The 18381-nt window shown below is 43.8% G+C and overlaps 1 pseudogene; it reads right to left on the bottom strand.

The window, feature by feature from the left end:
* Positions 1–4389: 4389 nt before the first annotated feature.
* LOC121450424 lies at positions 4390–4899 on the bottom strand (annotated as a pseudogene).
* Positions 4900–18381: the final 13482 nt, after the last annotated feature.

The raw sequence follows: 18381 nt of genomic DNA, 5'->3' as shown, positions 1-18381 counted from the left end.
ATCTTCTGCTCCTGCTCAGTGACAGAGCTTGAGGTTGATGGTTTTCCAGCACTCCCTGTAGGTAGATAAACATCAGTGAATTTGTCCAGTTAGATGGTACGGGGCCGTGAGAGATCATGTTGAGTCCCAAAAAGAGGCCTAAGGAAGAGGGAATGCATGAAGACCCCCAAAGAACAGAACAACTGTTCTCCATTTGGAGCCCATAAGCCTTGTCTCCTTCCCCAATCACCATTGCTAGATATTTCCGTTAATATTTAGAAATGTTATTTTCAGCTGTGTGACTTTTGTTTATGCTGCATTTGTTTAACTCTGTGAAGCTGTGTTACTGTGCCTGTCTAAAACACCTGAGGGTCCTAATAAAGAGATGTTCAGCCAATAGCGAGACAGGAGCAGGGCTAGGTGGGACTAGCAGGCAGAGTGTGTAAACAGAAGGTGAACTCTGAAAGGAGAATAGGAGGAGCCCAAGAAGAAGACGGGAGGACTCCAGGAGCCAGCTACTAACTCACTCAACAGCCATGGAGTAAGAGTGAAAGTGAGGTTTACAGAAAAGAGAGATAAAATCCCAGAGGCAAAAGGTAGTCGGGATAAATTAAGTAAGAAAAGCTGACAAGAAAAATCCCATGGTAAGTATATAAAGCCTCTGTGTGTGATTTATTTGGGATCTTGGTAGTGGGTCCCCCAAGATAGCAAAGAGTGAAATATCCCACAACACATCAGTCTCTACTGCAGCCCCACTGACCCTGGGAGGTACAGGCTAGCCCAGTCATGTTGGTTTCAAAATGTCAGCTCCTGTCTGATGAGATGCAGGAAGGTCCTGATGCCCTCGTGAATTTCACCTCCCAGACCAGCTAACTTGTGTTTAAGACTAAAAGCAACCGAGTGTCTCAGACCTGAGTGCAGGGATGGGGAGTTTCCCTTCCCGATATTCACATCAGATACCCAAGGAACCTACAGATATCCACTGATGAGAAAGTGCAGGAACACCCAACCTTGACGACTCACAGTGACACTGTCTCCTGCTGCATTCTTTCCCACTCAGAATTATAGTAAGGAGCTCCCAGCACAGTGGCTGCAGCCTTGACCATTCCTAACTCTTGGCAGAAATCCTCCAATTGTGGTCTGCTCTTTAGGAACCCAGAGAAGAAGCATAGGCCCATTGCTTCAGATGGTCCCACCTACCAAACCCCATTTCTAGAAGGTCCCATTTGAGTCTCACCTTCTTCTTAGAAAACCAGAAATCGCTCTGCCAGTTGGTGTACTTAGTCTTGTACATATCTCTTGGTGAACCGTATAAACAATAAATGCCTCTAGAGCAGTTGGCATTGCCACCATACTGGTGTTGCCATAGAAGATGCCAAGCGCTCTCCAGGATACGACAGAATGTTCAGACAAGAGACTTTTGGGATCATCACCTATCTCATAGATAGCTCTTTCCCAATTCACAAAAAACCAAGCTACCCTTTCCACGAGCCTTCCCTGAGTCACAGCCAAAGCCTTTCAGCACCTCTTCCTTTCAATCCAGAGGTCTCCCCGATGATTAGAATCTAGTTCATTCTAATTCACAAGCTCATCCTGGGTGGAGGACAAGATTTACTTTCCAGAGACTTCCCAGGAATGGCTCTTGCCATCCCTAAGACGACTAAACAATAAGATGAAAAATAAAGGATGCTAAGACATTAGCCCAGGATGATGGGGAAGGAAGATCAGATCCATACAGTGGACAAGCACATCAGAGAAGACCCATGGGACTAAAACATTGTACGGGGCGGTGGGGGATTGGGGGTGTCCTTTCAGAACAATAATAAATCACATGGGTAATGATGAAAAATTGATCGAAAGCTTCAGAAGAATACTTTCCAGCCCTCACAGTGTTAGCAAAGGCATGATCAGCTGTTCATAGGTGAGGCTGAATATACCTAAGGCCTGAGCAACCCCAGGGGAGCCCCCAGACAACAGGAACAAGCATTTCCAGGAAGAGTGATAGCCCATTCCTGCACTCTGGTTAGAGGAGAGATGATTGGCTAGCGAGAGGAGAGGAATTCAGAAACCTTAGGGGTCACTGACATGCAGCAATAATTGGTGGCTCCTGCCCTGCAAGGGGTTGTGATGTAAAATGTGAGGACCTCCTGCTTTGTCCGGGGGACTTTACTCTCCCTGTCTTTAGTGACACAGAAACCAAAGAAATCCAGTGACGGTGAAGGGCAGGGCTGGAACTGGAACCTCGGTGGTCCTTCTGTGCTTCCCTCACACAGGCAGAGGGAAAGCAGAGGGCCCCCAGCACAGCAGTTGAAGCCTTGACCATCCCTGGCTCTCTGCCAAACACACCATCAGAAATCCTCGACTCTGGGTCTGCTCTTTAGTAACTCAGAAAAGCAGAGAAGACTCCCACCTCCTGAGTCCCACTCCTGAAAGGATCAACTTAAGTCTTCCTCTTCAGGAATCTCTCTGTCCCCTGCCCAGGACTCACTGCGCTTTCTCCGGAACCATTTATTTCTTGATGTGTGACTCGGAGACTGAAGGCCATCTTCCCTGTGCCTCTCTCTGGCCTCCCTGCGCTCTCCATCCTGTCTCCCAAGCAGCCTGTTCAGTCGTTTCAGCATGGCTGTGGGTGAACCACACAGGCACTGAACGAATGCCTCAAGGGCAGTTGGCGTTGCCACAACACTGGTGACATCACAGAATTCCAGGCTCTCCAGGATACAGTAGAATGTCCAGGTGGGAGACTGCGGACGTCATATGATACACATTATTTTACATACAGAATTATTTACACTGTTTGCCTAACCATCTTTCTTCTCTAGACTAAAACATAAAGATTCATCATGAAAGAAATCTGGGGTAGAAGCATGTGGGTGTACAAAAGCCAATGGGATGAAGCCTTCAAGTCTCTTGTTTTACACAGCAGCATCTACGAGAAAGCACCCCAAGAGAAAAAAACATTATTGTTTTTATGACAGTTTGATATCACCCAGACTCAGCCATCAGTCAGTCCAATGCTGGCGTGATGAGCAAACCACAGCTGTGGCCTTGGAACCAGGGATGGCAGTTACCCATGGGTTATTTAGCCACTGCCATCAACAGATGCTCAACCCAGTGACAGATCTAATACTGTGTCCACAAGATGGAACACTTCATCAAAGAGACCAAGTACCAACTCAGCGGCTGACTACATCTGATCCTGCTACATCTGACCTAGAGACAGGAGTCATATATTATCATGTATCTATAATATATCGATATATATTGATATATAATATATATTATCACCACAGGAGATGTGTTTGGGAGATGGGTGTGCCTCTTGGGTCTATGGGCCTAGTTAGTAGCATGAGTCAAAGAACCTCAGAGTATTCACATCTTCCAGCAAGACAGTCCACAGAAGAACCTGTCTGGCAAGTGTATTCTTGTGACAGCAAAAGAACTTCAGGAATTGGCCTAGGCTGGTGTATCCCTCTGATCACATACCACACCCACAACAGACAGTAGCATTAGACGGCCTGCTGACTGCAGAGCTGAGGTCCGGGTTAATAGCTCACTGAGAAAACTGTTGCTATCTTCTGCATTTGATGATGGCCTCTTATTTAACATTGTGTTTCAAGTAGAAAGAAACCCTGTGTCTGGTAACATCCAAGGGATATAGGCAGGAATGACCATGCTTCCCATCACTCAGTGATCAGCTGGGTATTCAATGCTTCCTGTTCTTACTACTGTAGACTCTCTGGAGTTTGAGAGAGGTCCTGGTCCCCAAAAGTACTTTCACCGGGGGTACAGCAAGGATACTCTTGAGCCAGAAGGGATAGCAGATACGTGTAATCCTAGCACTCAGAAGACAGAGCAAAAAAGGGGCTCCCTGTAAGTTTGAGACCATCTTGGTATGCATAGTCAGTCACTGAAAATAATATGTAAGCAATTTCCTAAGTCTATAATCTACCATTACAAGGATGACATTTTATTATCTGATTCAAATGTAGATACTTTAGAAAGAATGTTTAAAAAAGTAAAGAAAGTTTTACCTAAATGGTGATTACAAATTGCTCCTGAAAAGATTCAGAGAGGAGATTCTGTTAATTACCTAGGTTACAGAATAGGTTTACAGAAGATTAGAACACAAAAGGCACAAATTAGGAGAGACCAGTTGTGGACTCTTAATGACTTTCAAAGATGGTTAGGAGACATTTCCAGTCTACGACCAGCTGTTGGGATAATACCTGATCTAGTAATTCATTAAACAAAACCTTAGATGGTGACAAAGACTTAAATAGTCCCAGAGAATTAACAGCTGAATCAGAAAAGGAGTTGATGATTGTTGAGGAGAAATTATAGGAGGCACATGTGGATAGGGTGAATCCAAATCTTTTTCTTTTCTTTTCTTTTTTTTTTTTTTTTTTTTTTGTAGCCGGAAAATAACTTTATTTGTACCAGGTCAGAACTTCTGGAACTGCTTCTTGGTGCCAGCGGCCTTGGTGACCTTGAGCACGTTGAAACGCACGGTCTTGCTCAGGGGCCTGCACTCTCCCACAGTGACAATGTCGCCGATCTGTACATCCCTGAAACAGGGGGACAGGTGCACGGACATGTTCTTGTGGCGTTTCTTAAAGCGATTGTACTTTCGGATGTAATGAAAATAGTCCCGGCGGATGACAATGGTCCTCTGCATCTTCATCTTGGTCATGACACCGGACAGGATCCAACCTCGGATGGAGACGTTGCCAGTGAATGGGCATTTCTTGTCAATGTAGGTGCCCTCGATGGCCTCCTTGGGCGTCTTGAAGCCTAGACCGATGTTCTTGTAGTACCGAGGGAGATTTCCTTGCCGGTTTCTCCAAGCAGAACACGCTTCTTGTGTTGGAAGATCGTGGGCTGCTTTTGGTACGCACGTTCGGTCTGAATGTCTGCCATCTTCATGGCAGCCTGAGGAAAAGAGAGGTGGGCCAACTCACGGGTTTCCTTCTTCACTCTGAATCCAAATCTTAATTGTATTCTAGTCATATTGCCTTCCAGAATTTCTCCCACAGGAATTTTAATGCAGGGGAATGATATTACCTTAGAATGGATCTTTTTACCACAGAAATCAAGTAAAAAATTTAAAAAACTTATATGGAAAACGTCTCTGAATTAATTATAAAAGGTAAATTGAGCATTCATCAACTAGCAGGTAGAGACCCAGCAGAGATTATAGTGCCTTTCACTACTGATGAAATGAAAAAGTTATGAGAAGGCAATGAATCATAGCAAAGAGTTTGTGTTAATATTTTGGGAGAAATTAATAGCAATTATCCCCAAAGCGATAGACTTAACCTTATAAAGAGAACTTCTTGGATTCTTGCCAGAATTGCATGCGATGCACCAATAACCGGAGCCTATACATTTTATACAGATGCAAATAAATCAGGGAATGCAGGTTACAAATAAGAAGAATTAAGTAAGGTGGAACAAAGCCCTTATAATTCTGTCCAGAAGGCAGAATTATATGCTCTTCTTATGGTGCTAAGGGATTTCAAAGAACCTCTCAATATAGTTACTGATTCATAATATGCAGAAAGAGTTGCCTTGCATATTGAAACCACTGAATTTATACCAGATGATACAGAATTGACTTCATTATTCATTCATATACAAGAAAAATCAGGAATAGGCTTTGTCCTATATACATAACACACGTCCCTCTCATATGGGTCTGCCAGGTCCCCTAGCACAAGGTAATGCAGAAATTGATCAATTACTGATTGGAAGCATATTGCAGGCCTCAGAATTTCATGACAAACATCATGTCAATAGCAACGGTTTAAAGAAAGTTTTCTATTACATTGGCAACAAGCTAAGGAGATTATAAAGAGATGTCCTATTTGCTCTTTCTATAACTAAACACCGTTGCCTGCAGGGAGTAACCCAAAGGGTACTCAAAGAAATGAGATCTGGCAGATGGATGTGTTCCAATTTATGGAATTTGGAAAATTAAAATATGTGCACCACGCCAGAGACGCGTATTCAGGTTTTCAATGGGCAACTGCCTTGAGCTCAGAAAAGGCTGATTCGGTAATTACACACTTATTAGAAGTTATGGCCATCATGGGTATTCCTGCACAAATAAAGACAGACAATGGTACAGCATATATATCTAAGAAAATGAAACATTTTTGCTTATTATAATATAATTCATATTACTTGTATGCCAAATAATCCTACAGGTCAGTCAGTTATAGAAAGGTCAAATTGAATTATATAAGATATGCTAAAGAAACAGAAAGGGATGGAAAATACCCCCAGAAATAGATTGCATAATGCTTTATTAACCTTGAATTTTATTAACACTAATGAGAAAGGAACAATGGCAGCAGAGATAATGGGAAAAAAAAACTTCTGAATTGAATCAATCAGTATATTTCAAGGCAGTGTTGACCTCACAATGGAAACTGGGAGATGTGCTACGTTGGGGAAAAGGTTTCTCCCTTGTTTCCACAGGAGAAGAAAAACTATAAAAACCATCAAAATCAGTAAAGATTTGCTTTGAAAAAGAGAAACCTCTTGAGAAAGAGAAATGATGGATCATCCGCAGAGGTAACAACTATATAGGTGGTGAGGAAATCATATAGGGTTGGGGCAGGGTTCTGCTCTTGTCTTTACAGGAAAATACATATCTTCAAAAATTCAAGAGACCCTGGATGTTTGGATGCTGACAGAAGGAAAAATAACTATCCAATAAGGATTATCAAGAAAAAGGAATATGACTTATGAGGACAGGTGATTAAATCATATATATATATATATATATATATATATATATATATATATGAATATAGAGAGCTGGATTTGGAGTTGGACAATGGCTCTGTCCTTCTCTAAATCCAAGTGTGTTGTTAAAAGGAACATTCAGACTTCCTGTCTTATGTCAGGAGCCATCTGGTATGGGACAGAAGGAAGATTTTAGGAAAAATTTTACATTCTCTATGCTTATTTTGTCTATATTGTATGTATGTTTATATGAATGATGTTTAAGTTTTTCGCAATGAACAATAGAGTTTACTAAAGATGCTTTTCCTGCAGTAATCTTTGAAGTTTCCAGTAAGAAGATGGAGCCCCACAGCATCAATTCCATCTGGTTGAGATGTCATCATGATGCTGACAGCGCTACTACAAGACTGTCTTTTGAATACCAGCTGCTGAAATGATGCACCTTCTCATGACGTTCTGGCCAGAACTCCAAATAAGAACTTTGTAAAAAGCCCTATTAACTACTCAGAAATCATTATACTAGACAGTAATCTTGAAACTTAACCATCATTTTACTTTTACAAAATCCCATAAAAAGAACATCACGACCATGACAACTGGAAGCAATTCTAGAAGATGACGTCCCCTCTCCCAACAAAGTTTGTTCTCAGGGTTGGGGATACTGTTAAAGGGGTTGTTGACTATTACTTGTCTAAGGTAGAGGGTTAGGGTGGAAGCTATGTAGGCTCAAAAGAATAAAAGAGGGGAAAATTGAATGGGATAATAGATAATTTAGTGTGAACTTATTCACTAACAATAATAGTGGGTAATAGAGCGAATACTTGTGAGCTATTATTTATGGATACTTTACATTGGTATACTTTTTTGTATATTGATACAAGTTCAAATTATATTTGTTATTTCTGTTTACAATATTTGTACACCTATGCAAAGTTATTCTGTCAGATTGTATACATGCATGTTTCTATCTCTCTTTAGGACATTTTGTATATTGATACAAATTTTAGGGTATATTTTCATATTGCATTATATATTATTCTTACCTCTGATCAAGATACTTATATATTGCTTACATTTTAAGGTCATTGTCCTCATTTGTTGCACATTTGTTTACAGATTATTTAATATTCTGACATGAAGTCTTAATCTTAAATTATATAGGTATTAAATATTATAGGTCAATAGTTGTTCATGTTTATTATACATATAGTTAGAATAATTAGGTTCCTTAGATACATAGAGATTGTATTCTGCCTAGATAGATAATCTTCAACCACTTCAAGGATCTGTAGAACATGGCATTCAAATAATTTAGGGTTCTTTTGAACCCTAAGAGACATGATTGCTCCGGATAGCACCAATCTATGCCCAAGAGAACGTTGAGCACCAAAGACACTCCACTCTGAGTTTGTTTTCTTCTTGGCACAATTAGCTTTTGGGTAAGGAACTGCCCATGCCTCAGCCACTGACAAAGTCCATGGTATCTGCTGGATAAGCAGGACACAAGGAAAAGGACTGCCAAACCCTGCCAAGACAGGGTAAGACAGTTCTGAAAAATGATCTGTCAGTTACACTAGGCCTTAGCCAAAGTTGGTTGCTTTAACATAGCAAATGAGACTTTGGGTGATTGCTCAGGTAGCCAATTGTCTCTGAAATATACTGCTCACTCTGGAAGCTGCTTGATCGCACTTCCTGCCTACTCAAGTAATATTATCTCCCTTCTCAGGCTTTCGATGGGGTTGAAGATTAGATAGTCATGGTTACCATCTTCTTATGGTTTAGCCAAACCTATTTCCAATGCAATACTTAGACTCTTGGAATAGGATATCTATTCACATTTTTCATGTGTTCCTTGCTTAACATTGTTGGTTGTAATTTTATACTTGATATCTGTTCCTATTGTATATAGTTTTGTATTGCTCTTATTTAGACAAAAGGGGGAGGTGACGGGGAATCTTTGCCAACCAATTATCTTTAAGAGGTGGTACCAAGTTAGGGTGTGCTTTCTGGGACCAGGAGAAAAACAGTGCATGGCCCAGGTGCCCTCTCTCTGTGTGGTTCCCTCACAGCACAGCTGAGCTTGGACTTTCGTTCCTGTCTTGTGATCTATCTATCTATCTATCTATCTATCTATCTATCTATCTATTATCTATCTATCTATCTATCGTTTATCTACCATCTCTCTCCCTTTTTCTAGTCTTGCACAGAAACACTCTCCACAGGAGGTATGTAGCCCCTGCTACAGGCTTCTTTTACTCCAGCTAGTCATAAGGATCCTAGAAATATTGCTTAGTTAGACTATCAAGAGGGGTTCCTTACCCCACCTCTACCCCCAGCAGGGTCTTCTCAAATTCTGCATTTGATTAGACAGTCCTAACCTGCACTGTCATCCTAGATGAGATTTGAAGAACATCCGTTCCAGTCTGACAGTCAGAGATGCTGGGGCTGGGTCCTGAACCTCTGTGAGCCCTGCATGGATGTGTGGCAGCCTAAGACAATTAGCATGCCTACTCCGTGGACCTGTCCCTACAAGTCTCAAGAAACTTCTGTCTTTGGTTGCGGTGATCCAATCTACTAGCAGAGCACATATGACTGGGAGGAGAAAGTTAAGAGCAGGGATCGGAGAGGTGGCTCGTGCATTAAGAGCTCTTTTGGCTGTCTAAGAAGACACACCTGACAGCAAAGACAGCAAATAAACGTCTTTAATGTGCATTCCAGGTGACATCCACTGCCCTCATCTGGCTACTTTGGGAATTGCATGTATGTAGTGGCAAAACACCCACAACAGACATAAAAGCACCACAAAATGACCCAACATGTCTTGGAGGACATTATTTCTGCTGTGCAGTTATCATTTTTGCATATCACCAACGTTTCAAGAAAACCAGAGGAAGACTACTTTGCATTTCCTTATTTTTTGTACACTCTTTTGTTGAATGTTCTCATTTCCCGAGAGGCCAGGAACAATGCAGTTGTGTGATGTCAAACGCCCCTCTGTATGCTGTGAATATGTTTTACTGCCATTGCTTAATAGAGAAGCTGATTTGGCCAAGGGTCAAGCAGATTATAGCTACGCAGGAAATCCAAACAGAGATACAGAGAGAAGGAAGGCAGAGTCTAGGAGATGCCGTGTAGCCAGCCACTGGAGGAGTGGGATGCCAGAGAATTAGTGGTAAATCACAGCATGTGGCAATGCACAGATTAATAGAAATGGGTCCATTTAAATGTAAGAACTAGCTAGTAATAAGCCTGAGTCATTTGCCAACAATTAATATTAAGCCTCAGAGTAATTATTTATAGGCATCAATCGGACAGCGCAGAACACAAAAAACCCTCGGCTACAGTTAGTTGTGTTTCCCTTTAGTTTTCTCTGCATGATGATGTCATGATGTTGTACAGTGTGTGCACCACATTCTACTGAAGCTGAATATATGACCCCGAGGATGCGATATGTCTAGTTTCTCTGTAGACTGCTGGGTATACACGGAGCAGGCCATGCCATCCGTATCCATATCCAAGGTGCCATATGCCTGTGTAGCCCATGGCTGGGAAATCATTGTGCAGCCCAAGTGGCCTGGAACTTGCCAATACAGATCCACGCCTGTAAGTTGTGGGTTTACAGGAGTGTGACAGCTCACCTGACTAAAGAAGACTCATAAGAGTGGAAAGTTGGAAATTGCTTTTTATTCATAAAGCATTCATTTATTCAATGGAAGCTTTAAGACAGCGGTCATTATAGACAGTGTGTAACCTTAACAAACTACTAAAACAATGGAAAGAACAAAAGATAACAAAACCTTACACTAAGATGAAGAAAACCAAAAAAACTAATGCAGATATCCCAATATATAAACCAAACCAAAACAATCTAAAACATAACAAAAACAACCAACCAAACAAAATTAAGCAAAATTCCCACTTTCCTTTGGAATTTTCTTTAAGTAAAAGGAAATCAATAACATGAGACAAGAGGAAGTGGATTAGTCTCTGTAGGGAATTATCGTCACCAACACTTGTGCGTGATATGGGGTCAGCGTCAGCTCTGCCCTAGAGAGAGAATCTCAGGCTTTGGGTGTGGTCTGTCTGGATAGCAGTGTGACAGAGTCTTCCTTGTCAGATTCCACATCACATATGGAGTCAGCTTGCCAAAGCCCTTGACAGTAGCTGACAGATTAACTCTTGTTCACCCACATAACTCCCTCCATGTTGTTTTACCCACACCAGGGCCACTAGGTGATGGATGTTAGGCTTCTGTGTAATTCATGGGGTGTCCTCTGAATCTCAAGCTTATTTATGATGTAGTCTTTTCTCTGGATGTGAGCCAACAGAGGTGGATCAGATTGCGGCTGGATCCTCTGATGGTAGGTTGATGGTTTCCTCAATGCTGAATTCACAGCAGAAAGGATGCGGCTTTTTCAGAGGAGGCCTGGATCCTGGAGTGTAGAATGTCATGCCTTCAAGGTGTCTCTGGCTTTCTCCTGCCTTCCCAGTTCTCTTAAGAGGTGCTGTCAGAGAAGAAGTGGAAATCAGACATAGAAACTGTCTCTCTGGGACACTGGCATGAAAAATAAATCAGGACCTATTCAACTCTAGTCAAATAAAGTCAAGGAAGAACACCCACACCAAGAATATCCAGGTTGGTGGGAATGGGGCTCCATGGTGGCTCACTTGCCTGGCACATAGTGCTCCTGCTGCAGCAGCTCCATCTGCAGGAGCCTCTCCTCCTGGGCTGTGGTCTCTTCCAGTTCATGCTGGAGATGTTCAGACCTAGAGGAGATGGACAGCTAGGACGGAGGCCTGGTGGGGCCCTGACATGCCAGCTTTTGAGCCCCCACTAGCTACACAATCCAGCACCACCTTTTAGCTGAGCTCATTCCCTGTTTCCCCCATGGGAAAAAGAGTCACAGAGACCCTGGGCTGGATGTTTTCGCAACTTTTAAAAACTGCTAAAAGTTGAACTGGAAAATACACTGTGCTGACTAGAAAATAAAAGAGTATATTTTCTCAACAGCCCAAAAACATTAATTTGGAGAAATGTCAATGTCTGAGTCACAGTTCAGGAAAGATAATCCGGGCCATGGTTGGATACCAGGTCAATGTGAACAACCTGTAAAACTCCATGTCTGCCCTCTAGTGGAGCCTACACAACATTGCAGAGAAGGCTCTGATTATTCCTACAGCTCAGAACCTGCATGGGGTTAATTTGTCAGCTCCTAATCTGTTTATGGCTAGAATAAATCTTCTCACAGGAAACTGATGAACCCTGCAGAGAGCCTGCAACCAGCTGGAGTGGGCTGCATTCAAATTAGCCACAGACTAGAAACTTGTCTCTCAATGTGATGTTCCTGAAGGAAAATAAAGTGGCAGAGGACACACCGTCCCTCACAATTGACCTCCTGCTTCTCACAATAGAAGAAGGGGACACGATCCTCAAAAGACCAATAACCAAACATATTGTTTCCTGGACAAAAGTTCATGGTATTAGCCAACTTGATACTCTGAGGTATTCTTTACCTTTATGTGGCTAGGAGCCTTGCCAAATGAACAAAACCCAAAGAGGACAGAGATCCAGGTACAGGGGATCCACTAGGCTCCATCTTCCGCCAGTCCGTGCTCCTACCTAGTCTGGGACTCCGCGAAGTGATGCTGCAGCTTTCCTGCCGAGTTCTTTTGCTGGGTAACCAGTTCCTTCGGCTTCAGTAGGGAATGAAGATGTTTCTCCAGTCTTTGTTGTTCCTAATCATTAGAAAATTGTGTTCTTAGGACAGGGTTGTCTGCACCCACGTAAACATGTGTGCATGCATGCACACAGACACACACAAACACACACACTCCTGGACACACAGAAATACATGGATGCACACATACAAGCACACTGCATTGCATCCACATGTGTAGTTCCTAGCTAACACTAACGGAGGAAGAGATCACCGGGGATTGTATAGAGAAGAGAGTTAACTTTCCTTAGCCCACACCCTCTCCACCTGTATCCTAACTCAGGCACAGGGATGGGGTGATGTGGTGAGGATTGTGAACTCTGTTTTGGTAAGTTTTCATTTTATTTCTACTTTACGTGTGTGGGGGTTTTGCCTGCCTGTGTGTCTATGCACTACATGCACGCCTGGTCCCTGGGAGAAGAACACAGTGGACAGAGCAGTCAATGTAGCGCTTGCCTTAGAAACCCAAGCCACAAAATGGTGGATGCCAGGGCTCCTTCACCCAGTTAGCCACGCTTGCATAGCCAGTTTTCCAGACTGTCCAATGAAGGCTTAGTTCCGTGGTACAGGACCACTGCCTGGTGGTGAACCAGCCCCCTGCTCTCACTCAGTGCTTCCCAGTGACTCCAAGGGGGGCAGCTTCCTCCAAAAGGAGCTCTCTGAACCACAGGTTACCTCAATTTTGGCCTAATGAGTTCAAGGAATGAGTTCAGAAAACCAGAAAATCTCTACAACCAGGAGTCAAATAAACCTTTCCGTCTAGTAAGATGATTATGTCAGGGATTTCTCTAAGTAACAGAAGGCTGACTGACTCATGGCCAAATGAGTGCATGTATTATTTCCTGCTTAACAGTATTCCATGGAAGGGCCTGATTTCACTGAACTTTTACTCATCAATAATGGACATTTGAATATTTTCTGGTTTGGCGGTGCTCTGAGGAATGCTTCTATAACCCAGGTGTCCCCTAGATTCTCTGTGGACTTTTCCTTCTCATTCTGGGATCACAGGGTCATCTTGTGACTGCAATCCAAGTTTCTGAAAAATTATACATAGCTTCTCCCAGAGCTACACCATTTTACACCATAGCAATGCCGGGTGGGGGGGTCCTCATTTCTGCCAACGTTCATCAGGCCAACTTTAACTCAGCGTAAAGAAGCTGGGAATGAAAGCAGCTTCTGAGCGCTGCAGACACAACATGTACTGAGTGCTATAGACTATGATGAGCCTATGTGGGCTGCACTAAGACAGCCTGTTCTCACAGCTCAGCGTGGCTATGGGACTTCTGCTGGAGGGAGACACCTCTGCAGTTCAGAATTTCTTAAAGAATAAAATCAGGCCAAGATCCAAGGACAAAGCCAACTGAACCAAGATTAGACAAAGGTGAAAGAAAAATGGTAGCAGGCAATGATGAGAAGAAGAACAAAACAGGATGCAGGCAAGTCGTTAGTGGACAGTCACCTTTCACCCAGAGCAGAGAAGGACACACATCCTCAACTGGTCTTTCCTGCCAGGTTCTGTGTTGTGGGGCCAACGAGACAAACCAGACATTTCCTGGGATGTTACCTCAATTCGGTGAAAGGAAAGAAGTCTACTTTTTGTTTTCAAGAAAGCTCTGGGGTTTGAATTTTTGTATTATAAAACACATTAATTCCAAAATAGTGAAAATGTGTAAAAGTTGAGAGAAAACACCAAGTCCTTTCTCTTTCTTACCAAAAGAACCATTTAGCAATAAGATGATGAGGCAGAAAAAGATAGGAAGCTCTACCTGTGTGGAGACGGGAGATCCAAAGAGCTCTGGCCTGGTAGCTTAAGCGGAACAGAAATATTCTGTTCTAGCAAGCAAATGATCCCCAGGCCCTTGTCCTCACTCACACACTCACTCAAAGCTCTGTGATTCTCCCTATGTGGCTCCCAGCATAGAACCCTTCCTACCGTACTGACATGTAGGTGTGTGATATGTGATTTACTAATCTCCTTCAATGGACTGCAGCTTCTACCAGAGCAGAATGGTTTGTTTTCCAGTCAGGTTGTGTGTTCCAAGAGGTTACTCCCCAGACAGACTTGTGAAGGATCCCAGATATGAACCATTAGACGGAATGGAGGTGGTCAGCTGGGTAACTGAGTGGACGGTTACATGATGGTGTACATATGTGTGTGTGCGATTAGATAGGTGGGCAGCTTGCTCCTGCTGCCTCAGCTTACCCGCTGCTGCTTGCTCCAGAGGTTATAGATCTTCTCATGGGCCTCCTCACAGAGCCTCCTTGTCTCCTCACAGGACTCTTGCAGGGAAATCTGTTCTGCTTTCAGCTTTCTCTTGTCTTCGTTCAACATGCCCACTTTTTCCTTCATCTGTGTCCATTCCCCCAGAAGCTGGCTGTGGAGGGTGCTTAACCATCACAAGCAATGATGAGCTCCAGTTCACCTCCATCTGCCACTCCTACCTACTAATACCACCTTCCCTGCAAGGTCCCATGTCCTCAGATAACACCAGACTGCAGACCACATTAGCCAGGCCAGTGTCCCCCAGGTGATGCACCTCTAAGAACTCTGCACCCCCAACACACACCGGTCCTACACTGATCACGGTATTGGGAGACCATCATCAGGTATAGAGCAAACATGGTCTGAGGGAGGACAGAGGACCCAAGGGGAATACATTCCACATCTGTGTCCCATAGCAACAGGCTATGTAAGCCCCTGTCAGAGTCCCAGAATCAGAGTCCCAGAGACCATTCATGGTGCAAACCATGTTTTCTATCTAGAAGCTCTGGAAGCTGACAGGATCGTGGTGGGAGGGGCTCTTGGAACTCCTTGCACTTGGGAGAAATCAGTCTGGGAGGACAAGTACAAGGTAAACAAGCTAGAACCACAGCCCTCACTTTGGTTCAAAGGCAAAGTGGGGGAAGAAGCTATCCTTCCGAAGTACAGGGGTCCCATCCAATCAGACACTCACCGGTAGGAGTTGATCTCCCCAGTCAGCTTCTTGGACTTGTATGAGCTCTCTCTAATTTCCTTGTGGAATTTCTCCAGCTCTGACATCTCTTTCTGATGATCCATTTTCAGCTCCTCAAGCTCAGATTTCAGCCTATGGTAGAGCATGGGCCCAGGAACAAAGAACCCCATGAACACAGGAATTACGGCTGTGTCTTGAATTATCCTAGTCCACCGGATGTCACATCCTGAATCCTAGGTACTAGGACCTGTTGATGTTTCTTAGACTTGCTAAGCTGCCCCAGTGGCAGAAAGGCAGAGCGTCAAGAGACAGACAGGGCTACATGAGCTTCTTTAGTAGGCCTGGAGGAACAAACTAGCTCTTTTTAAGATGTCCCAGGAGTCTGTGCCACGGGTCTGGGCCTACATGAAACCTGTAATGACATGTCTCCTGTCTTCAGAAAAAAAAAAAAAAAGGTTATTCTGTGTTCCTGTTTTCACAGGGATGCCCAGAACTCATAATCAGGATTTCCATGGAGGAAACCATACAGTACAATGACTTTATAAACTCCCCCAGGGAATTCCATTCAGTCACCAAGGCAACCTCGAAGAATGAGGGCAGGGATGCTCAAAGTGGGACTCTCTGGCCTCAGCACTTATATCACCTGAGACTCTGAGACAAACAAATCATCGACCCTACTACCAATTTCTGACTCACAGCATCTGGACGGACACACACACAAACACACACTATAAGGGAACCCCTCAGAGACAGTACAGAACACACTCAGACATCACAGCACAAAGAAGATTTAGTGACTCAGAGGAGCAATCATTGAATGGGGGGGCGGGTGGGAGGGAGCTGCCTCTGAATCAGGCAAGGGCTGAAGGCAAGCAATGAGCTGTTTTTTGTTTTTTTTTTCCAGCCATGGGTTTTAATGAGATAAGGGGAGTCTGTGCTAGGATGAGTTGGTGAGACCTGATTGGACAGGTAAGCCAGAACAGCCAAATAATGAATTTTGATTTCTGAACCTCAGTGTTTGTCTTCAGGAATGAGTCAGTGGCCAACAAAGGAATGAGCCCTGGGGACTAATTTTAGGAATGCAATTAAATGTTTTATCAAGGGAGAGGTAAGTGAAAAAGGCAAAACCTGCCACTGCAATATTGGCAATGTTTGGGCCCCTTAGCCTTCACCCACATAAACCCATACACAATTAGAATGTCAGAAACAGGCAGGTAGGTGGCATTATCTCAGAGTACAAGAAACAAGAGCAGATAGCTTCCCAGATGAGCTGCAGGCCTCCCTATCACACACTGAGATGGACCTAGAGGACCAGGCCCTGCTCTCCGAGCAATCAGCAAGAAATCACCCAGTCAAAAACAAAGAATCCCCAAGAACTCAGCCCCAGCATCTCCCACAAGCCAACACTTATCCAGGCCTCTTTGAAATACATGTTGTGAGCTCACACACTACTGCCCCATCCATAGAATGTGACTCAGGCTGCAGGCTCTGATTTTCAGTAAGAGGAGGCAGAGCAGCCTGTGTCCCCATCTCACTCCTGCCCAGGCTTCAGTTCTGCCTCTCAGATGCACATGGGAAAAGTAGTTTGGGCAGGAGGACACCTTGGAGATGAAGCCTCAAGTGACATGAGGAATGAGGGGTGGACACAGGAGGGTCAAGACAGTCACCAGAGAAGTGGACATAATGACTACCTGTTGTTCAAATCATTGTTGGTATAATTGGCCAGGATTGCACGAAGTTCATTCCTCTCATTGGTCATCATCTGGAGCTGAAGGGTCAGTTCATCGACCTTGTTCATCTTCTGCTCCTGCTCAGTGACGGAGGTTGAGGTTGATGTTTTTCCAGCACTCCCTGTAGGTAGATAAACATCAGTGAATTTGTCCAGTTAGATGGTACGGGGCCATCTCACTCAACGTGAGAGATCATGTTGAGTCCCAAAAAGAGGCCTAAGGAAGAGGGAATGAATGAAGACCCCCAAAGAACAGAACAGCTGTCCTCAAGTTGGAGCCCATAAGCCATGTCTCCATCCCCAATCACCATTGCTAGATATTTCCAGTAATATTTAGAAATGTTATTTTCAGCTGTGTGACTTTTGTTTATGCGGCATTTGTTTAACTCTGTGAAGCTGTGTTACTGTGCCTGTCTAAAACACCTGATGGTCCTAATAAAGAGATGTTCAGCCAATAGCGAGACAGGAGCAGGGATAGGTGGGACTAGCAGGCAGAGTGTGTAAACAGAAGGTGAACTCTGAGAGGAGAATAAGGAGGAGCCCAAGAAGACGAGAGGACTCAAGGAGCCAGCTACTAACTCACTCAACAGCCATGGAGTAAGAGTGAAAGTGAGGTTTACAGAAAAGAGAGATAAAATCCCAGAGGCAAAAGGTAGTCGGGATAATTTAAGTAAGAAAAGCTGAAAAGAAACATCCCAAGGTAAGTATATAAAGCCTCTGTGTGTGATTTATTTGGGGTCTTGGTAGTGGGTGCCCCAAGAAAGCCAAAAGAGTAAAATATCCCACAACACATCAGTCCCTACTGCAGCCCCACTGACCCTGGGAGGTACAGGCTAGCCCAGTCATGCTGGTTTCAAAATGTCAGCTCCTGTCTGATGAGATGCAGGAAGGTCCTGACGCCCTCGTGAATTTCACCTTCCAGACCAACTAACTTGTGTCCAAGACTAAAAGCAACCAAGTGTCTCAGACCTGAGTGCAGGGATGGGGAGTTTCCCTTCCTGTTATTCACATCAGATACCCATGGAACCTACAGATATCCACTGATGAGAAAGTGCAGGAACACCCAACCTTGACGACTCACAGTGACACTGTCTCCTGCTGCATTCTTTCCCACTCAGAATTATAGTAAGGAGCTCCCAGCACAGTGGCTGCAGCCTTGACCAATCCTAACTCTTGGCAGAAATCCTCCAATTGTGGTCTGCTCTTTAGGAACCCAGAGAAGAAGCATAGGCCCATTGCTTCAGGTGGT

This window comes from Microtus oregoni, unplaced genomic scaffold (assembly GCF_018167655.1).
Source record: "Microtus oregoni isolate MIOR12 unplaced genomic scaffold, Mior012 000000F_ref0000247, whole genome shotgun sequence".
NCBI lineage: Eukaryota > Metazoa > Chordata > Mammalia > Rodentia > Cricetidae > Microtus > Microtus oregoni.
The sequence above is the reverse complement of the archived record's forward strand: the minus strand, read 5'-3'. Positions and strand labels throughout refer to the sequence as shown.